The sequence below is a fragment of the Arachis hypogaea genome, chromosome 13 (assembly GCF_003086295.3).
Source record: "Arachis hypogaea cultivar Tifrunner chromosome 13, arahy.Tifrunner.gnm2.J5K5, whole genome shotgun sequence".
Taxonomy (NCBI): Eukaryota; Viridiplantae; Streptophyta; class Magnoliopsida; order Fabales; family Fabaceae; genus Arachis; species Arachis hypogaea.
Genome location: NC_092048.1, coordinates 105428127 through 105451296, shown reverse-complemented (window position 1 = coordinate 105451296; position 23170 = coordinate 105428127). Strand labels below are relative to the sequence as shown.

The window sequence follows — 23170 nt, the reverse complement described above, 5'->3', positions numbered from 1 at the left end:
ATATACTCTGAGCTAGAGCAGCAGTCTCTCTGTTAGAGGATACTTCTGCAACGGCTTTTGAACGGCCTTGCTTTTGCCTGTGGTTCCTAGTAGATTCAGCTAAATCACTGATCAATTGCCAAGCCTCATCAGTGGTCTTGTACTTCTTCATAGACCCATTGCTAGCACTTTCTAATGTGGTCTTATCTTGGGGCCTCATGCCCTGTGTGATATAGCTAAGTAACACTATCTTGTCAATCATGTGGTGGGGGCATGCTTCCAGAAGATTATTGAAGCGCTCCCAGTATTCAAAGAGAGTCTCATTGTCATCCTGAACAATTGTGGAAATATCTTTCCTCAGTTTATCAGTAACTTCAGATGGAAAGAATTTCTCCAAAAACTCCTTTCTGAGTGTATCCCGGTTGGATACATTTGCTAGAGGTTGAGTGTAGTACCACTCTCTTACTTTTCCCTCGAGAGAAAACGGGAAAGCTTTCAGCAAAATTGAAGTTTCATCAGTACCATCACGCCTGACAGTAGAACAGGCTGCCTGGAAATCTCTCAAGTGCTTGATAGGCTCTTGAGCAGGTAGGCCATGAAACTTGGGCATCAAATTTAGCAGTGCGGTATTTATTTCAAAATCTGTAGCTACCGCTGGATGATGTGCTTGAAACGGTTGCATTGTAAAATCAGGGGCTTCTTCCTCCTGGATGGTAACTCTCCTAGCTGCCATGTCTTCTGCACGTAAAACAACCGAATCAGTAGAACGGGGGCTGGTTTCTTCCTCAAGTTCACTTTCAGATCCGCCCTCAGAGCGGACTAACCGACGATGTTCTCACCTTATTCGTGAAATAGTCCTTTCAATTTCAGGATCGAATATTAGCAAGCACGGATCGGGAAGTGAACGCATCATTTGACGAAAGAAACATGGAGCTCATAGTAGCAAAATAAAATAAAATGCAAATAAATAAATTCTAAGTAATAACTTTAGAACTCTATTGCAACTCCCCGGCAACGGCGCCAAAAATTGATGAGACACAGAAGTTGGTGAATTAAAAATTATTAAAATAGTTACGTTGCAAGTATAGTTCTTAACTCACCGAAAATCTGCCTATCAATTTAGAAATATGTCACAGAGAGTTTAATTTAAAAATTACTGGGAGTTTAAGTCCCAGGTCGTCTCCCAATGAGTTGTAGAAAAGTGTGCTATTTTATTAATCAGATGTGATGTGCGGAAAACGATCCGACACAAAACTCACCGGCAAGTGCACCGGGTCGCATCAAGTAATAATAACTCACGGGAGTGAGGTCGATCCCACAGGGATTGAAGGATTGATCAATTTTAGTTTAGTGGTTGATTTAGTCAAGCGAATCAAGATTTGGTTGAGAGACTTGTGATTTGCAGAATTTAAATTGCATGGAAAGTAAAGGGAATGGGCAATTTGCATGAAATTAAAGAGAACTGAAATTCAAAGTGCTGAATCTTAAAGAGCAAGAAATTAAATGGCCGAAACTTAGAACGCAAAAAAAGTAAATTGCAGAATCTTAAAGTGCAAGAAATGTAAATGTCTTGAATTGTAAAGGGAATTGGGAATTGGATTTGCAGAAATTAAATAAGGAAAAGTAAAATTCAACAAACAGAAGAGTAGAAGATAACTTGAATTGAATCAGATCTAAAACGGAATTGTAAATGGGCTTGAAAAGCATTAAACAGAGAATCAAAAATGGGAATCCAGATCTCAGGACTCAAGAGACTAGATAACCAAGTCTAGATCTCAATGCCTTCCTAGATCCAACAAGAGCAATTGCAAAGGAAATGTAAATTGCAGAGAAAGTAGAAGAAGAAGCAATTATCAGAAATTGAAATTCAATTGTGCAGTAAAATTAAACAAGATCCCAAGGTGAGATTGAAACAGAATTTCTTCAATTCTCCACCCAAGATCTGAAGCAAGAAAAGTAAAGAGTATTCAAGCAAGAAAAGGAAGAAGAGAGATCAATTCTCCTCCCCAAATTCTCTTGAATTAAAACAACAATGCCAAAATGTAAAAGTGAGCTCTCTACAAAACTACTAAATCAAAACCAAAAAGAAAAGCTCTCCAAAAACTTAAATCTTAAGCTATTTATACACTTTCTTCAAATGGTCTTCAAGCCTTGAGTTGGGCCTTTGCTCTTGATGGAATTGGGTTGATAGAGGCCTTGGTTGATTGCTCTTGGAGTTGGAGAGAGAACCGAAGTGAACCGGGTTGGGAATTATAAAAACTTGGGTAAAAGTTTGAGTAAAAGTTTGAGGCAAACTTTTACTCAAACTTTTTACATCAGCAACCCCATTCTTGCTGCTACCAACGTTTGAGCTAAAATTTGGGGTCAAACTTTTGCTCAAACGTTGGCCCCCTTATGCACACTCATGGCGCCAACGTTTGCCAAAAAGTTTGAGGCAAACGTTGGCGCAAACTTTTTGTCTCCAGGGTGTGTTGCTGATGGCGCCAACGTTTGCCAAAAAGTTTGAGGCAAACGTTGGCGCAAACTTTTTCTCTCCAGGGTGTTGATTTGTGATGCCAACGTTTGCCAAAAAGTTTGAGGCAAACGTTGGCTCAAGCTTTTTGTTCCCTGGTGTGTTTTCACTTATCCGAAAGTTTGAGCTAAAGTTTGAGGCAAACTTTTGCTCAAACTTTTTGTTCTCTCTTTCTCCTAGCCATTCCTTCTTGCTTCAACCTTTCTCCAAGCTTTCTTCACCTATCATCAATCAACCAAACACATCAAAGCTATGCTCAAAATCATGAGTTTGTCATTCTTTCATAATATGTGGCAATTATAGCATAAATCCTCATAAAATTGCATTAATTCATCTATGGTTGATTAAATCAAAGGAAACATGGAAATCTACCTAATTGGCTAGCTTATGGCTCAAGAAAGTGCATAAATCAATTGAAAACAAAAGAAAAAGGCTAGTGAAACTAGACTAAGATGACTTGTCATCACAACACCAAACTTAAAGCTTGTTTGTCCCCAAGCAAGAAATGAATTATTGAGAAGAAAGAATGAAATGGAAGATGATGTTCATGCTAGCAGAGTATTATTGGTAGTTCATGGGGTTTTCTGTGGATATATAAACACTCACTTCTTATTGACTCTTAGGCCTAGAAAGTCTTCTTCAAGCATCAAGCAACACACTGCTATGACCTCTCATTATTCCTTTATCCTTGGCTATTATTTTGTTCATAAGCTTTATTTGAGTGTCATGTGTAACAAGTTCATTGATTTCTTTATACTTGACACATTATTCACTATAGACACTTGGCTCACATTCCTTCTTAAAACATTGATGCCCAGCACCTCTTTGGGTCGCTAAATGCCTTGTAGTTAGGTTGCTCTTGATAGTGGACTTTCAGCTGATGATCCTGGGTTAGTTAACCCAAGTCACCAAGTGTTGATGCACTCCAAAGAGCTTAATAATCCAAGCAGATCCTAGTACAAAGACACCACAGGCATATATTCTAAGGTTCAAGCTATTGGTGTCTAGCTTTGTTTCTTTTTGTTTTTCTTTTGTTCTGTTGCCATTTTTGGCTTTTTTTCTTTTCTCTTTTTTTTTTTGTTTTTCTTTTTAACCAAGGATTTTTATTTGATTGAGATTCATAGACAGTAGGCCACTTTCTACTTAGAGGGAGACATCCTAGTTCTCTTATTCACTAAAAGTGAGCTATCATACAATCACACATACATACCACCACTTACTCTTATTGTACTTCTGTCTAACAGAGAACTATCTCACTTCACATTCAAACATTTCTTTTATTGAATTGAAAATGCAGGGGACAAAGCATGCTTTTTGTTAAGTGAAAGTAAACACACAAGCACACACATAGGCTAGCTTACTTATTTTAAGAGAAACAAACATAATGCAAAGACTATTAATTATAATAACTACTTAAAGATGCAAAGACAACTTAAAACAGATACAATGCATGCTTTTTCTTTGTAGTGATGAACAAGGAGCAAGTCCACCTTTCATTTGTCATGCTTTTTCTTTCTTCTTTCATACACTTGGTTGCTAGTGTTCCCTGTGTCCATGTCTGTTGTCTGTTGATCCCGCCAGAAACCAGCTCTATTCATCGCTTCCTCTACTCTATCTTCAAGCTTCATAGCATTGCTTACTTCTATCTCACTTCTCCTTTTGAAGAATTCATCGAAGGTTGGAAATGCTGGATCCATGTTGTGCAGATGCTCTCCAATATAGTTCAACTTGATTTGACTATTTATGTTGTAGTCGGCTTGGACTTCATATCTTGCATCTTGGAGGGTTGTGAACTCTTTGAGAGCCCTCAAATTTTCAGCTTGCATTTGTTCCAACTTTCCAAATGATTCATGAGATTGAAAAGCATGCTCTTCTTGCATCACAAGGAATTTTAACTCAAATTCACTTTGTTTGTTCATCATTCTTAGCTCCCGTTCTTCTTGCTCTTGTTGGTTTTTCATGTATAGTGAATGGTATTCCTCTTTCCTTTCTTGAATTCTCATGTACTGTTGTGATAATCTTCCAATTGCTTCCTGTATCTGAGTCATGTCCAGATTGTTATGTAGGGGAATGTGCTGCTGTTGCTCCTCCTCTTGTAGCTCTTCTTCCTCTTGTAATTCTTCTTCCTCCATTGGTTCTTCTCTTTGCCTTCCTCCGTGTGGTCTTCGGCCTTGATGTGCTTCAGGAGTCATCATCATTCTTTCAATGGTTATAGGCATGCCCTGGCTCAACCACGTTGGGTTCTCCTCCTCCATTGGTACTTTAGCTTTTGCACACAACCTCCAAATGGTACTTGGGTAGTACAACCAAGACCCGGCCGAGTTCTTCTCTGCAACTTTTTGAATGTCTTTTGCAAGGATTTCATGAACCTTTACCTCTCCTCCCACAATGATGCAATGCAACATAACAGCTCTCTTCCTGTTGACTTCTGAGGTGTTTACTGTGCCCAGGATTGATCTTTTCAATATCTCATACCATCCCTTTGCTTCCGGGGTAAGGTTACCTCTTTTAAGATACTTGTATTTGTTCTTAGCATCTCCTTCCCATTCTGAGTTCTCCATACAAATATCTCTAGAAATTCTATCATAATCCGGATCTCCATTTACCCTTTGGTGATATCCCGGTTCGCTAAAGCGGACTGATTTTAGTCCCAAGACCTTCTTGATGGCATCTGAGCTAAAGTCTACTTCCACTCCCCGCACATAGCTCTTGTATGTTGGGGCCTCACTCATGTCAAGCCTTGAGACATTGGCATAGAACTCTTTTATTATGTTAGCATTGATCCTGGTGATTGGTGATATGAGTTCTTCCCACCTCCTTTTTCTAATCTTGTCCTTCATTTCTTGGCATCCATCATCTGGTAGTAAGAGTGGAACTTCTGGATATATCTTCTTCTCATTCATCCATTCAATTTGTAATTGATGGTGCCAAGATTTGAATCTCCACCGGTCATATTCAGGGGTGCTCTCCTCCACCATGGGATCTTTCTCTTTTCTTCGTTTGGTTCTTGAGGAAGAGGCCATGATCACTTGGTCATTTGATCTCTCTGGGGTTAAGGAGAGTGTGAAGAATGTTGGAGATTTTGATGTGTGTTTGGAGCAAGAAGAAGCTTGAGGCTGAGCTTATTATGATGAGAAGTGATGAAGGGAATGGAGTTTAAATGGTTGGAGTGCAAGGATTCGGTCATATGCATGGCTTGAAGGTGGTGTGTTATTTAAATGAACAATGAAGGGCTAGGATGCAATTAGATACTATGTGAATCAAAGGTGTGCATGTAAGGATGAATGAAGACAAAGCTTGATTCTTCAATTGTCTTTGCCGTGATCATCTCAAGGAGTGGCAGATTCTCCTTTTGAGGCATGTGATGAGATTTTGTCCTCATGCTATGCTTTCCTTTGTCTTGTCTTTTTCATTGAGTGTTCTTTGACCACCTAGTCATCACAACAAGACAACAAACATTAGTTTTATCAAACTGTGGCAAGAGTGCTTCTTTCATTAACACTATATGAATAGTCATTCCTTATATCCATTTGAACCGTGACTTTTCTTGGAGGACACCAAACTTAATGTTTGGTCATATAGTAAAAAAATTGTGTTTCTTCCTCCAACTAGTGAAATTGAAATCCCAATGTCACTCTTGGTTAAATGTTTATAAGAAATGTTTTCATTATAATTTTCCTTTTTCTCTTTTTTTTTTTTTCATGAAGGATCAATTGTGTCCCTAAATCAGTGCATCAAGGTTTGATGAACACCAAACTTGTCTCTTGCTTAAGGGGTAAATGTGAGATGCTAGTAGTAAATTACAATTGATGCCTTCATCACAGAATATGATTTCTTTTTAATTGAAAAGTCTCAGTAAGAGGTAATGTATGATCATTGATGCATGATTTTTAATTTTCATGAGAAGAGAAACACCAAACTTAGTGTTTGGTCATATGCTAGGCATATAGTATGAAAATGTTTGTAACACTGGTTTGGTGTGCTTGAAGGCACACCAAACTTTAGAAGTCTTAGCATATGTAAAAAAAATTTGCATGCATTCATTAAGTACGTCCATGAAAAAAAAAATTCATGCTCAGATGATCATAGCTTATTGAATTTAAAATGACATAAATCTTAAATCATGGGTTGCCTCCCATGGAGCGCTCTTTTATTGTCACTAGCTTGACATTGGAGCTTTCTTTTATGGTGGTTGAGGATTGTGGTGCCTCAACTTGTCTCCCCTGACTGTGATCCTCCTCTTTGTTCTCTGGTGTTCAATTTCAGCATGTTCCAACGAGAGTATGTTGCTGACAGTGTAATAGTCATCAGTCTGTTGGCTTGCTCCCAGTTGTTGATATATCAATTGCACTTTGTCACCTTTGGAAAGCCCCTCTGTTGGAATCTTCCTGTTCTTCCAACCCCTTTTTGTTTTGTTTCTGCGTTTCATCCCTTTTTTTGTTGATCTTTCTTTTATGGCTGTAAGCTTACCTTGGGGATCTCTCTCTTCAGTGGCTAATATTCCAATATCCTCTTGGACTTTTTCATCCTTCTGCACAATCTTCTGCCCTGGGATGTTGTTGTGAATCACCTTGTCAATTTCCATATAGTCCCTCCTCTCATTACTAAACAGGGCTTCTGGTAATACCTTCAGAGTGACACTCTTATCATGCATCCTGAGAGTTAGTTCTCCTTGCTCTATGTCTATGATAGCTCTAGCAGTGGCCAAGAATGGCCTTCCCAGTATAATAGAGTCACCATCATCCCCATCTGAATCTAGAACCACAAAATCTGCAGGGTATATGAAATTGTCCACCTTGACCAGAAGGTTTTCAATCATACCCCTGGGGTATACCGTTGACTTATCTACGAGCTCTAGAGATATCTGTACCGGTTTAACTTCCTCTATACGCAGCTTTTTCACCAAGGAGGATGGTATTAAGTTAATACTTGCTCCTAGATTGCACATTGCTTTAGTGATGGTTAATTCCCCAATGGTGCAAGGTAGCAAGAAGCTCCCTGGGTCCTCAAGCTTCGGAGGAAGCCCTTTTTGAATCAAGGCCCTGCATTCCTCAGTAAGCAGTATGGTTTCTTTCTCATCCCAACTTCTTTTCTTATTGATAAGCTCCTTCAAAAACTTGGCATACAGAGGCATTTGCTCAAGTGCTTCAGCCAAGGGAATATTGATCTCCAGCTTCTTGAAAGTCTCAAGGAACTTATGAAATTGTTGGTCTTTTGCCTCCTTGTTGAATCTCTGGAGATATGGCAGTGGAGGTACAAAGGTCTTCTCTGCTTGTTGCTTTTGATTCTTTGTTGACTCTTCAATTGCTTCATTCCCTTTTTTTGGAATTTTTTATTGTTCCTCCTTTTCTTGAGTTTGCTTTGAAGCTTGCTTGCTTGCCATTGCATCATCATCATTGGCTTCTTCTGTGTGTGTTGACTGTTCCTCTTCTAGTGGTCTTTTGCTGCTCTTCAATGTTCTCCCACTCCTTAATTGTATTGCTTTGCATTATTCCTTAGAATTTGGGATTGTGTCACTCGGCAGTGAGCTTGAAGGTCTCTCAACAGAAATCTATTTGGAGATTTGCCCAATTTGCCTCTCTAGGCTCTTCAAGGAGGCTTCATGGTTCTTGGTTGTCATTTCCTGGTGTTTCAACATTTTGTCTATCAAGGTCTCCAAGTTAGTGAGTCTTTGAGATTCAGGTGATGCTTGTGGTGGGTTGTGAGATGTGGATGGTGGATGGTAGGCATTTTGGTTGGTGGATTGGTTATTGGATTGGTACTGGTTGGGGTTGGGGTAGTTGTTTTGAGGTTTTCTGTAAGTGTTTTGGTTAGTTTGCTGCTGGTTGTGGTTTTGGTTATTTCTTGAAGTGTTTTGGTTTGAGTTCCTCTGCCATGGTTGTTGGCTTTGGGTGTGATTATCTCCCCATCTGAGGTTTGGGTGGTTCTTCCAGGATGGATTGTATGTATCACCATACACTTCATTTGGTCCTTGGTTGTGCATATACTGTACTTGCTCTTGTTGTTGTTCTTCTTGAGTTTCTTCATTTTGCCCCCATGTGGATGATGGTTGGCTTGTGTTAACTGCTGCAACTTGGAGGCTATCAATCCTTTTGGCCATTTGCTCAAATTGTTGTTGAATTTGCTGCTGCATCATCTTGTTTTGAGCCAAGATTGAGTCCACCCCTTCTAGCTCCATTACTCCTCTCCTTTGTGATGGTTGGCGATTTCTTTGATGAGCAAAGAAATATTGATTGTTGGCCACCATGTCAATAAGATTTTGAGCTTCTTCTGCTGTTTTCATCAGTTGCAATGATCCTCCAGCTGAGTGGTCAAGTGATTCTTGAGCCTTTAGAGTGAGTCCTTCATAGAAGTTCTGTAGCTTGTCCCACTCAGTGAACATTTCTGGTGGACATTTCCTCAGCAGAGCCTTGTATCTCTCCCATGCTTCATATAGATTTTCAGCATCCAATTGCGTGAATGTTTGCACCTCAGTCTTCAGCCTGATGACTCTTTGAGGTGGATAGAATTTGGCTAGAAATTTAGTCACCAAATCATCCCAGATAGTGATGCTTCCTTGAGGAAAAGTTTCAAGCCATTGTGCGGCCTTGTCCCTTAATGAGAACGGGAACAGCAGAAGTTTGTAAGTTTCAGGATTCACACCATTGGACTTGACAGTGTCACAAATCCTTAAGAAGGTAGACAGATGTTGGTTTGGATCTTCCAATGGTCCTCCCCCAAACGAGCAGTTATTTTGGACCAATGTAATGAGTTGTGGCTTCAATTCAAAGTTATTTGCATTGACATTAGGGGTGAGAATGCTGCTTCCACAATGTCTAGCATTTGCAAAGGTATAGGAGGCCAATACTCTCCTCTGCTGTGGGTTATTGTTAACCCCTTCTCCTGGATTAGATGGATCTCCTTCCATCTCGTGATATTCTTCCTCAGATTCTTCCTCTCTAACAATATTTTTCCCTCTTTCAGCTCTTCTCAACCTTCTAAGAGTTCTCTGGTCAGTTTCAGATAAAACAGGAATGGATCTCCCTGTACCTGACATACAAACAAAACAAAAGAAACACCACCAGTAACTCTTCAGTCTATTGCTAGAACGAAGTTTAGTTTAAGCAAAATTTCAAACAGTTAGCGTGTTAATCAAAGATTAGAGAAACAGAAAATAAAAATGCTAGATCTAGATCACCACCTCACTTAATCATTGTCAATCTAATCAATCCCCGGCAACGGCGCCGAAAACTTGATGTGCGGAAAACGATCCGACACAAAACTCACCGTCAAGTGCACCGGGCCGCATCAAGTAATAATAACTCACGGGAGTGAGGTCGATCCCACAGGGATTGAAGGATTGATCAATTTTAGTTTAGTGGTTGATTTAGTCAAGCGAATCAAGATTTGGTTGAGAAATTTGTGATTTGCAGAATTTAAATTGCATGGAAAGTAAAGGGAATGGGCAATTTGCATGAAATTAAAGAGAACTAAAATTCAAAGTGCTGAATCTTAAAGAGCAAGAAATTAAATGGCCGAAACTTAGAACGCAAGAAATGTAAATTGTAGAATCTTAAAGTGCAAGAAATGTAAATGGCTTGAATTGTAAAGGGAATTAGGAATTGGATTTGCAGAAATTAAACAAGGAAAAGTAAAATTCAACAAACAGAAGAGTAGAAGATAACTTGAATTGAATCAGATCTAAAATGGAATTGTAAATGGGCTTGAAAAGCATTAAACAGAGAATCGAAAATGGGAATCCAGATCTCAGGACTCAAGAGACTAGATAACCAAGTCTAGATCTCAATGCCTTCCTAGATCCAACAAGAGCAATTGCAAAGGAAATGTAAATTGCAGAGAAAGTAGAAGAAGAAGCAATTATCAGAAATTGAAATTCAATTGTGCAGTAAAATTAAACAAGATCCCAAGGTGAGATTGAAACAGAATTTCTTCAATTCTCCACCCAAGATCCGAAGCAAGAAAAGTAAAGAGTATTCAAGCAAGAACAAGGAAGAAGAGAGATCAATTCTCTTCCCCAAATTCTCTTGAATTAAAACAACAATGCCAAAATGTAAAAGTGAGCTCTCTACAAAACTACTAAATCAAAACCGAAAAGAAAAGCTCTCCAAAAACTTAAATCTTAAGCTATTTATACACTTTCTTCAAATGGTCTTCAAGCCTTGAGTTGGGCCTTTGCTCTTGATGGAATTGGGTTGATAGAGGCCTTGGTTGATTGCTCTTGGAGTTGGAGAGAGAACCGAAGTGAACCGGGTTGGGAATTATAAAAGCTTGGGTAAAAGTTTGAGTAAAAGTTTGAGGCAAACTTTTACTCAAACTTTTTACATCAGCAACCCCATTCTTGCTGCTACCAACGTTTGAGCTAAAATTTGGGGTCAAACTTTTGCTCAAACGTTGGCCCCCTTATGCACACTCATGGCGCCAACGTTTGCCAAAAAGTTTGAGGCAAACGTTGGCGCAAACTTTTTGTCTCCAGGGTGTGTTGCTGATGGCGCCAACGTTTGCCAAAAAGTTTGAGGCAAACATTGGCGCAAACTTTTTCTCTCCAGGGTGTTGATTTGTGATGCCAACGTTTGCCAAAAAGTTTGAGGCAAACGTTGGCTCAAGCTTTTCTCCCAAAAGTTTGAGCTAAAGTTTGAGGCAAACTTTTGCTCAAGCTTTTTGTTCCCTGGTGTGTTTTCACTTATCCGAAAGTTTGAGCTAAAGTTTGAGGCAAACTTTTGCTCAAACTTTTTGTTCTCTCTTTCTCCTAGCCATTCCTTCTTGCTTCAACCTTTCTCCAAGCTTTCTTCACCTATCATCAATCAACCAAACACATCAAAGCTATGCTCAAAATCATGAGTTTGTCATTCTTTCATAATATGTGGCAATTATAGCATAAATCCTCATGAAATTGCATTAATTCATCTATGGTTGATTAAATCAAAGGAAACATGGAAATCTACTGATGAGCGGATAATTTATACGCTTTTTGACATTGTTTTTAGTATGTTTTTAGTAGGATCTAGTTACTTTTAGGGATGTTTTCATTAGTTTTTATGTTAAATTCACATTTCTGGACTTTACTATGAGTTTGTGTGTTTTTCTGTGATTTCAGGTATTTTCTGGCTGAAATTGAGGGACTTGAGCAGAAATCAGATTCAGAGGTTGAAAAAGGACTGCTGATGCTGTTGGATTCTGACCTCCCTGCACTCAAAGTGGGTTTTCTGGAGCTACAGAACTCGAAATGGCGCGCTTCCAATTGCGTTGGAAAGTAGACATCCAGGGCTTTCCAGCAATATATAATAGTCCATACTGTGGCCAAGAATTGACGACGTAAACTGGCGTTCAACGCCAGCCTTCTGCCCAAATCTGGCGTCCAGCGCCAGAAAAGGATCCAAAACCAGAGTTGAACGCCCAAACTGGCACAGAAACTGGCGTTCAACTCCACAAATGGCCTCTGCACGTGCTACACTTAAGCTCAGCCCAAACACACACCAAGTGGGCCCCGGAAGTGGATTTATGCATCAATTACTTACTCATGTAAACCCTAGTAGCTAGTTTATTATAAATAGGACCTCTTACTAGTCTTTTAGACCATCTTGGGATTACCTTATGATCCTTTGATCACGTTTTAGGTGGCTGGCCATCTCGGCCATGCCTGGACCTTCACTTATGTATTTTCAACGGTAGAGTTTCTACACTCCATAGATTAAGGTGTAGAGCTCTGCTGTTCCTCAAAGATTAATGCAAAGTACTACTGTTTTCTATTCAATTCTTCTTATTTCTCTTCTAAGATATCCATTCGCACCAAAGAACGTGATGAAGGTGATGATTATGTGTGACGCTCATCATCCTTCTCCCTTATGAACGCGTGCCTGACAAACACTTCTGTTCTACATGAAATAAGCTAGAATGAGTATCTCTTAGATCTCCTAACCAGAATCTTCATGGCGTAAGCTAGAATGATGGCGGCATTCAAGAGAATCCGGAAGGTCTAAACCTTGTCTGTGGTATTCCGAGTAGGATTCAATGATTGAATGACTGTGACGAGCTCCTAACTCGCGATTGCAGGGCGTTAGTGACAGACGCAAAAGGATAGTAAATCCTATTCCAGCATGATCGAGAACCGACAGATGAATAGCCGTGCCGTGACAGGGTGCGTGAGCATATTATTCACTGAGAGGATAAGATGAAGCCATTGGCAAGGGTGATGCCTCCAGACGATTAGCCGTGCCGTGACAGGGCATTGGATCATTTTCCCGAGAGATGACCGAAAGTAGCCATTGACATTGGTGATGTATCACATAAAGCCAGCCATGGAAAGGAGTAAGACTGATTGGATGAAGATAGCAGGAAAGCAGAGGTTCAGAGGAACGAAAAGCATCTCCATTCGCTTATCTGAAATTCCTACCAATGATTTACATAAGTATCTCTATCCCTATTTTATTATATAATATTCGAAAACACCATTATCACTTTATATCTGCCTGACTGAGATTTACAAGGTGACCATAGCTTGCTTCATACCAACAATCTCCGTGGGATTCGACCCTTACTCACGTAAGGTATTACTTGGACGACCCAGTGCACTTGCTGGTTAGTTGTATCGAAGTTGTGACAGACAATAAAACTAGATCAGAGTACCAGGCCTTTGAAGCCATGGATATGTATCACAATTTCGTGCACCAAGTTTTTGGCGCCGTTGCCGGGGATTGTTCGAGTTTGGACAACTGACGGTTCATCTTGTTGCTCAGATTAGGTAACTTTCTTTTCGTTTTCTTTTCAAAAATTTTTCAAAAATATTTCAAAAATTTCTCCCTTGTTTTCGAAAAATTTTAAAATAAAAATGTTTTCAAAAAAATATATTTTTCTTCAGAATTTTTAAGAATGAATTCTAGTGTTTCATGAAATATGTTGAATTATATCTGGCTGTAAAGCCATACCCAAACTACTTTGGGATTGATATTCAACTAATCACTCCAGCCCATGTAATTATATGCTAAAGCTTGGCTGGCTGTTAAGCCATGCCAGACCCTTTGATTGGAGATTTAAGACTAACATGGCAAGATTCCTGGAATTCATATTAAAAATTTTGGAATCCTTATTTTTATTTTTCACAATAATTTTCGAAAAAAAAATATTTAAAAAGAAAATCCAAAAAAATTTAGAAAATCAAAAAAAAAATCAAAAAAAATATTTTCATGTTTCTTGTTTGAGTCTTGAGTCATGTTATAAGTTTGGTGTCAATTGCATGTGCATCTTGCATTTTTCGAAAATTTCATACATTCATAGTGTTCTTCATGATCTTCAAGTTATTCTTGGTAATTCTTCTTGTTTGATCTTGATGATTTTTTGTTTTGTGTCTTTTCATGTTTATCATATGCATTCTTGAATTCTTAGTGTCTAAGCATTAAAGAATTCTAAGTTTGGTGTCTTGCATGTTTTCTTTGCATTAAAAATTTTTCAAAAATATGTTCTTGATGTTCATCATGTTCTTCATAAGTGTTCTTGGTGTTCATCTTGACATTCATAGCATTCATGCATGCATTCATTGTTTTGATCTAAAAATTTCATGCATTGCATCATTTTTCTTGTTTTTCCCTTGCATCATAAAAATTCAAAAATCAAAAAAATATCTTTCCCTTTTTCTCTCATCAAATTCGAAAATTTGGATTGACTTTTTCAAAAATTTTTAAAATCAAGTTGTTTCTTATGAGTCAAATCAAATTTTCAATTTGAAAATCTTATCTTTTTCAAAATCTTTTTCAAAAATCAAATCTTTTTCAAAATTATTAGTTATTTTCGAAAATTTCAAAAAAATATTTTTCAAAAATCTTTTTCTTATTTTTATACCAAATTTTCGAAAATAACATAATCAATTAATGTTTTGATTCAAAAATTTGAAGTTTGTTACTTGCTTGTTAAGAAAGATTCAAACTTTAAGTTCTAGAATCATATCTTGTGATTTCTTATGAATCAAGTCATTAATTGTGATTTTAAAAATCAAATCTTTTTCAAAAACTAAATTCAATCATATCTTTTCAAAAATATCTTCTTATCTTATCTTTTTCAAAAATATCTTTTCAAAATATCTTTCCTAACCTCCTAACTACTTATCTTTTCAAAATTGGTTTTCAAAATTTGTTTCAACTAACTAACTAACTTTTTGTTTGTTTCTTAACTTTTTCAAAACTACCTAACTAACTCTCTCTCTCTAATTTTCGAAAAAATCTCCCTTTTTTTTCAAAAATTTCTTTTTAATTAACTAATTATTTTTATTTTTTATTTTTGATTTCAAAAATTTTCGAAAATTACTAACATTTTTCAAAAACCATTTTCGAAAATCACTAACTCTTTTTCAAAATAATTTTCGAAAATTATCCCTCCCCCATCTCATTCTATTTATTCATTCATATCCCAACATCTCATCTCACCTCTCTTCCATCCTCACAGTTGTGTTTCTTCCATTATATTACATTCTTTGTCTCCCCATCTTCTTCCACTCACACAGGAATCTCTATACTGTGGTATAAAGGATTTCCATTATTATTATTATTTTTCTGCACCTTCTTCTTTGTCATATGAGCAGGAGCAAGGATAAGAACATTCTTGTGGAAGCAGATCCAGAACCTGAAAGGACTCTGAAGAGAAAATTAAGAGAAGCTAAAATACAACAATCCAGAGATAACCTTTCAGAAATTTTCGAACAGGCAGAGGAGATGGCAGCCGAAAATAATAATAATGTAAGGAAGATGCTTGGTGAATTTACTGCACCAAATTCCAATTTACATGGAAGGAGCATCTCCATTCCTGCCATTGGAGCAAACAACTTTGAGCTAAAACCTCAATTAGTTTCTCGGATGCAGCAGAACTGCAAGTTTCATGGACTTCCATCTGAAGATCCTTTTCAGTTCTTAACTGAATTCTTGCAGATATGTCATACTGTTAAGACTAATGTGAGTAGATCCTGAAGTCTACAGGCTCATGCTTTTCCCTTTTGCTGTAAGAGACAGAGCTAGATTATGGTTGGATTCTCAACCCAAAGACAGCCTGAACTCTTGGGATAAGCTGGTCACGGCTTTCTTAGCCAAGTACTTTCCTCCTCAAAAGCTGAGCAAGCTTAGAGCTGATGTTCAAACCTTCAGACAGAAAGAAGGTGAATCCCTCTATGAAGCTTGGGAAAGATACAAACAGTTGACCAAAAAGTGTCCTTCTGACATGCTCTCAGAATGGACCATCCTGGATATATTCTATGATGGTTTATCTGAGTTATCAAAGATGTCATTGGATACCTCTGCAGGTGGATCCATTCACCTAAAGAAAATGCCTGCAGAAGCTCAAGAACTCATTGACATGGTTGCTAACAACCAGTTCATGTACACTTCTGAAAGGAATCCTGTGAGTAATGGGACGCCTATAAAGAAGGGAGTTCTTGAGGTTGATACTCTGAATGCCATATTGGCTCAGAATAAAATATTGACTCAGCAAGTCAATATGATCTCTCAGAGTCTGCATGGAATGCAAGCTGCATCCAACAGTACTCAAGAGGCTTCTCCTGAAGAAGAAGCTTATGATCCTGAGAACCCTGCAATAGCAGAGGTAAATTACTTAGGTGAACCTTATGGAAACACCTATAACTCAACATGGAGAAATCATCCAAATTTCTCAGGGAAGGATCAAAAGCCTCAACAAGGCTTTAATAATGGTGGAAGAAACAGGTTTAGCAATAGCAAGCCTTTTCCATCATCAACTCAGCAACAGACAGAGAACTCTGAACAAAATGCTTCTAATTTAGCAAATCTAGTCTCTGATCTATCTAAGGCCACTGTAAGTTTCATGAATGAAACAAGGTCTTCCATTAGAAATCTGGAAGCACAAGTGGGCCAGCTGAGTAAAAGGATCACTGAAATCCCTCCTAGTACTCTCCCAAGCAATACAGAAGAGAACCCAAAAGGAGAGTGCAAGGCCATTGACATAAGCGCCATAGCCGAACCTGTGAGGAGAGGAGAGGACGTGAATCCCAAGGAGGAAGACCTCCTGGGACGTCCAGTGATCAATAAGGAGCTTCCCTCTGAGGAACCAAAGGAATCTGAAACTCATCTAGAGACCATAGAGATTCCATTGAACCTCCTTATGCCCTTCATGAGCTCTGATGAGTATTCCTCTTCTGAAGAGAATGAGGATGTTACTGAAGAGCAAACTGCCAAGTTTCTTGGTGCAATCATGAAGCTGAATGCCAAATTATTTGGCATTGATACTTGGGAAGTTGAACCTCCCTTGTTCATCAATGAACTAAGTGATCTGGATCAACTGACATTGCCTCAGAAGAAACAGGATCCTGGAAAGTTCATAATACCCTGCACCATAGGCACCATAATCTTTAAGGCTCTGTGTGACCTTGGTTCAGGAATAAACCTCATGCCCCTCTCTGTAATAGAGAAACTGGGAATCTATGGGGTGCAAGTGATGCCAAGGCATCTTAGGCTAGTTTCACTAGCATTTTGCTGTTAGTTTTAGTGGTTTTATGCATTTTCTTGAGCTTAAAGTAACCAAGAATGGTTAAAAGAATAACAAAGCAATGAACCATCCAAACAATATGATTTTGATGCAAATTCCATGAGTTTTAGTTATATTACTTGAATGCTATGAATGGAAGATTTCTCATGAAATTTTGCAAGACTTTGATGCAATTGTTTGGATGATTTCAGGGAAGAAGAGGCTAGGCAAGGAAGCAACAAAGTCAATAAAGGAAGCTTGAATATCACATGTGCAGTTTAAGTTCCAGTTTAAGCCTAAACTGGAGCTTAAACGCCAGAATCATGAAGGCTAAGAAATGCTGGAATTGAAGTTTAACCTCCAGTTTAACCTTAAACTGGAGGTTAAACGCCAGAATTAGAATTCCAATCAGGAAGCACTTCCACGTTTAACCTCCAGTTTAACCTTAAACTGGAGGTTAAACGCCAGAAGTGAGAAGAGCACCAAGGGGGGCAGTTCCACGTTTAACCTCCAGTTTAAGCTTAAACTGGAGGTTAAACGCCAGAAAGGGGAAGAGCACCAGGGAGCCATTTCCACGTTTAAGCTCCAGTTTGACCTTAAACTGGAGCTTAAACGTGTTCGACCAAGTTTCTCCTCCAGGGTTGCTTTCTCCATTTCCACGTTTAAGCTCCAGTTTAACCTTAAACTGGAGCTTAAACGTGTTCGACACCTCCAGGGTTACCTTTCTCCTCTTCCACGTTTAAGCTCCAGTTTAACCTTAAACTGGAGCTTAAACGTGTTCGACCTCCAGGATGGCTTTCTCCTCTTCCACGTTTAAGCTCCAGTTTAACCTTAAACTGGAGCTTAAACGTGTTCGACCTCCAGGGCTGCCCTTCCTATCTCCACGTTTAAGCTTCAGTTTAACCTTAAACTGAAGCTTAAACGTGTTCGACTACATGACTCTCCAGGGCTGCCTTCTTCCATTTCCACGTTTAAGCTTCAGTTTAACCTTAAACTGAAGCTTAAACGTGCTTCTACAAAAGGCTTCACTGGAAGTGTCTGGCGTTTAAGCTACAGTTTAAGCTTAAACTACAACTTAAACGCCACTCTTGGAAAAGGTTTCTGGGCCAAAAATATTGCGGTTTAAAGTTAGTCTTTGAGCACAAACATTAACTTAAACTTACTCTGGCATGAAACCCAATTGAATATCATGGTTTATGGGATTGGGCCTGAAGGATTGATGAGTCTGAAATTTCAATTTGTTGAGTCATGTATTATTATTTGATTATCACTAAGTTGGCTCAATGAATGTTACAGAATTTGGATCAGCAGCTTCATCAAGATTATGGATCATAAACCCAAAGCAAAAGGAAAGCAGGGAGAGGCCTCAAAGCCCAAGAAACATAACAGAAGCTCAATATAGAAAGTGTATAAATAGGTTAGAATTGAAGTTAGAGAGGACTTTTACCTTTTCATTGAGCTAGTTTTCATTTCTTTGTAATTGAATTCAGAGCTATGACTCACTAAACCCCCTTTCATTGGGTTAGGGAGCTCTATTGTAATTCAATGAATCAATAATAGTTTATCTTCTTCTTCAACCTTTTCTCTTGAATTTTGTTAGAAAGCTTCTCGATCTAATTCCATTGGGTAGTTGTCTTGGGAAAGAAACTACCCATAATTGGAATCCTTCGGAACCTTGGGAAAGGAATGGAGGATTCATGCTAGAGAAGCTTTCTCACAGTGAAATGGATTGGGGTTTGGATGGATATTGTGACATGTAATCCTACCAAATTGTGGTTCATGAAACTGTGTGGTATAATCAGTGATCGAGCATCATCTCTTCTTATGAACATTTAAACCAAGGGATTGGGAATTTGTTTGTTTTTAGAGAGAATTGGTGAGCCAAGGGATTGGGATCCAATCATATAAGATTGCCAAGCAAAATTCAATGAACGCATTGGTTGAGGAAGAGATAAACATGTTTTGATTCGGAGATCTCAATATCTCCTATAACCCAATGAATTCCCCATTTCTGATTTCCACTTTCTCTTTACATTCTGCAACTCAATTCATGCAATCACCCCCATTCCCTTTTAATTTCAGCAATTTAGCTTCTGCTCTTTAATTCATGCAATTTAAGATTCCGCCATTTAAATTTCTTGTCATTTACATTTCCCGCCAATTTTACATTCCGCAATTCTCATCTAAATCTTGATTCCGCTCAACTAGAACACACTTCTAATCCGAATTGCTCACTCAACCAATCCTTGTGGGATTCGACCTCACTCTATTGTGAGTTTTTACTTGACGATAACCGGTGCACTTGCCGGAAGGAATTTTGCCGATCGTGCGATTTCCTAAATCGTAGCATAACTAGTTTATGCGCATCAGCAAGCTGCTAAAATCTCACTAGAGATGGCAGACAGCTCAAGAAAACAGGCTTATGGACAAGTAGAAGATGTATTAGTAAAGGTTGAGGGCCTTTACATACCTACTGATTTCATAGTCCTGGATACTAGAAAGGAAGAGGATGAATTCATCATCCTGGGAAGACCTTTCCTGGCCACAGCAAGAGCTGTGATTGATGTTGACAGAGGTGAAATATTCCTTCAATGGAATGAGAACTCCCTTGTGTTTAAAACTCAAGGATCTCCCTCTGCAACCATGGAGAGGAAGCAGAAAAAGCTTCTCTCCAAGCAGAGTCAACCAGAGCCCCCACAGTCAAACTCTAAGTTTGGTGTTGGGAGGCCACAACCAAACTCTAAGTTTGGTGTTGAACTCCCATATCCAAACTCTAAGTTTGGTGTTGGAGAGTCTCAACAAAGCTCTGCACATCTGTGAGGCTCCATGAGAGCCCACTGTCAAGCTATTGACATTAAAGAAGCGCTTGTTGGGAGGCAACCCAATGTTTATCTAATTCTTATTTTTATTGTTTTTCATGTTTTCTTAGGTTCATGATCATGAGGAGTCACAAAATAAATATAAAAATTGAAAACGGAATCAAAAACAGCAGAAGAAAAATCACACCCTGGAGGAGCATCTGTCTGGTGTACAAACGCCAGAACAGAGTATAGTTCTGGCGCTGAACGCCCAGAATGGGAGCATCCTGGCGCTGAACGCCCAGAACAAGCATGGTTCTGGCGTTCAACGCCAGAAATGGCAGCAAAGGGGCGTTGAACGCCCAAAATGGGCACCAACCTGGCGCTGAACGCCCAGAGTTGTGTGCAAGGGCATTTTACATGCCTAAATTGGTGCAGGGATATAAATGCCTTGACACCTCAGGATCTGTGGACCCCACAAGATCATCTCAGGATCTGTGGACCCCACAGGATCCCCACCTACCTCCATTCACTCTCTTCTCTCTTCTCAATCATCCTTTATTCTCAATAAACACTCTTCCCTATTAACTCTTTACCACTCACATCCAAACACCCACTTTCCTTCAAAATTCAACATCTCTTTCCCACCCAATCCCACCCATATGGCCGAATACAAACTCCAATCCATCTCCTCCATATCTTCTTCTTATTCTTCTATTCTTTCTTCTTTTGCTCGAGGGCGAGCAACATTCTAAGTTTGGTGTGGTAAAAGCATAGCTTTTTTGTTTTTTCCATAACCATTGATGGCACCTAAGGCCAGAGAAACCTCTAGAAAGAGGAAAGGGAAGACAAAAGCTTCCATCAAGGGTCTATAGCTCAGTGGTAGAACATTTGACTGCAAATCAAGAGATCCCTGAGATACCTCAGGGGATACATTTTCTTCCACACAATTATTGGAAGCAACTAAGGGTGGAACATCAAGAGCACTCCATCATCCTTCATGAAATCAGAGAAGATCTAAAAGCAATGAAGGAGGAGCAGCAAAGACAAGGAAGAGACATAGAAGAGCTCAAGGACATCACTAAGGTGGATTCATTCCTTGTTCTTACTTTCTCTGTTTTTCGTTTTCTATATTATGTGCTTATCTATGTTTGTGTCTTCATTACATGATCATTAGTAGTAGTGACTTTGTCCTAAAGTTATAAATGTCCTATGAATCCATCACCTCTCTTAAATGAAAATTGTTTTAATTTAAAAGAACAAGAAGTACATGAGTTTCGAATTTATCCTTGAACTTAGTTTAATTATATTGATGTGGTGACAATGCTTCTTGTTTTCTGAATGAATGCTTGAACAGTGCATATGTCTTTTGAAGTTGTTGTTTAAGAATGTTAAATATGTTGGCTCTTGAAAGAATGATGACTAGGAGACATGTTATTTGATAATCTGAAAAATCATAAAAATGATTCTTGAAGCAAGAAAAAGCAGCAAAGAACAAAGCTTGCAGAAAAAAAATATAGGCGAAAAAAAATAAAATAGAAAGAAAAAAAAGAAAAAGCAAGCAGAAAAAGCCAAAAGCTCTTAAAACCAAGAAGCAAGCAGAAAAAGCCAATAACCCTTAAAACCAAAAGGCAAGGGCAAATAAAAAGGATCCCAAGGCTTTGAGCATCAGTGGATAGGAGGGCCTAAAGGAATTAAATCCTGGTCTAAGCGGCTAAACCAAGTTGTCCTTAACCATGTGCTTGTGGCGTGTAGGTGTCAAGTAAAAACTTGAGACTGAGCGGTTAAAGTCAAGGTCCAAAGCAAAAAAACAAACAGTGTGCTTAAGAACCCTGGACACCTCTAATTGGGGACTTTAGCAAAGCTGAGTCACAATCTGAAAAGGTTCACCCAATTATGTGTCTGTGGCATTTATGTATCCGGTGGTAATACTGGAAAACAAAGTGCTTAGGGCCACGGCCAAGACTCAAAAAGAAGCTGTGTTCAAGAATCATCATACTGAACTAGGAGAGTCAATAACACTATTCAAAATCTGAAGTTCCTATAGATGCCAATCATTCTGAACCTCAATGGATAAAGTGAGATGCCAAAACTATTCAAGAGGCAAAAAGCTATAAGTCCCGCTCATTTGATTGGAGCTATGTTTCATTGATAGTTTGGAATTTATAGTATATTCTCTTCTTTTTATCCTATTTGATTTTTAGTTGCTTGGGGACAACCAACAATTTAAGTTTGGTGTTGTGATGAGCGGATAATTTATACGCTTTTTGACATTGTTTTTAGTAGGATCTAGTTACTTTTAGGGATGTTTTCATTAGTTTTTATGTTAAATTCACATTTCTGGACTTTACTATGAGTTTGTGTGTTTTTCTGTGATTTCAGGTATTTTCTGGCTGAAATTGAGGGACTTGAGCAGAAATCAGATTCAGAGGTTGAAAAAGGACTGCTGATGCTGTTGGATTCTGACCTCCCTGCACTCAAAGTGGATTTTCTGGAGCTACAGAACTCGAAATGGCGCGCTTCCAATTGCGTTGGAAAGTAGACATCCAGGGCTTTCCAGCAAGAACAAGGAAGAAGAGAGATCAATTCTCTTCCCCAAATTCTCTTGAATTAAAACAACAATGCCAAAATGTAAAAGTGAGCTCTCTACAAAACTACTAAATCAAACCGAAAAGAAAAGCTCTCCAAAAACTTAAATCTTAAGCTATTTATACACTTTCTTCAAATGGTCTTCAAGCCTTGAGTTGGGCCTTTGCTCTTGATGGAATTGGGTTGATAGAGGCCTTGGTTGATTGCTCTTGGAGTTGGAGAGAGAACCGAAGTGAACCGGGTTGGGAATTATAAAAGCTTGGGTAAAAGTTTGAGTAAAAGTTTGAGGCAAACTTTTACTCAAACTTTTTACATCAGCAACCCCATTCTTGCTGCTACCAACGTTTGAGCTAAAATTTGGGGTCAAACTTTTGCTCAAACGTTGGCCCCCTTATGCACACTCATGGCGCCAACGTTTGCCAAAAAGTTTGAGGCAAACGTTGGCGCAAACTTTTTGTCTCCAGGGTGTGTTGCTGATGGCGCCAACGTTTGCCAAAAAGTTTGAGGCAAACGTTGGCGCAAACTTTTTCTCTCCAGGGTGTTGATTTGTGATGCCAACGTTTGCCAAAAAGTTTGAGGCAAACGTTGGCTCAAGCTTTTCTCCCAAAAGTTTGAGCTAAAGTTTGAGGCAAACTTTTGCTCAAGCTTTTTGTTCCCTGGTGTGTTTTCACTTATCCAAAAGTTTGAGCTAAAGTTTGAGGCAAACGTTTTCTCAAACTTTTTGTTCTCTCTTTCTCCTAGCCATTCCTTCTTGCTTCAACCTTTCTCCAAGCTTTCTTCACCTATCATCAATCAACCAAACACATCAAAGCTATGC

At 38.8% G+C, this 23170-nt stretch overlaps 2 non-coding genes across 2 annotated transcripts; one reads left to right on the top strand and one right to left on the bottom strand.

Moving 5' to 3' along the window:
- Positions 1 to 235: 235 nt before the first annotated feature.
- Positions 236 to 343, top strand: LOC112739512 (small nucleolar RNA R71). The gene has a single exon (XR_003170447.1). It is a non-coding gene; the product is annotated as a small nucleolar RNA R71 (small nucleolar RNA).
- A 15243-nt stretch (positions 344 to 15586) lies between these two features.
- On the bottom strand, positions 15587 to 15690 carry LOC112739142 (small nucleolar RNA R71). Its single transcript, XR_003170081.1, has one exon. It is a non-coding gene; the product is annotated as a small nucleolar RNA R71 (small nucleolar RNA).
- Positions 15691 to 23170: the final 7480 nt, after the last annotated feature.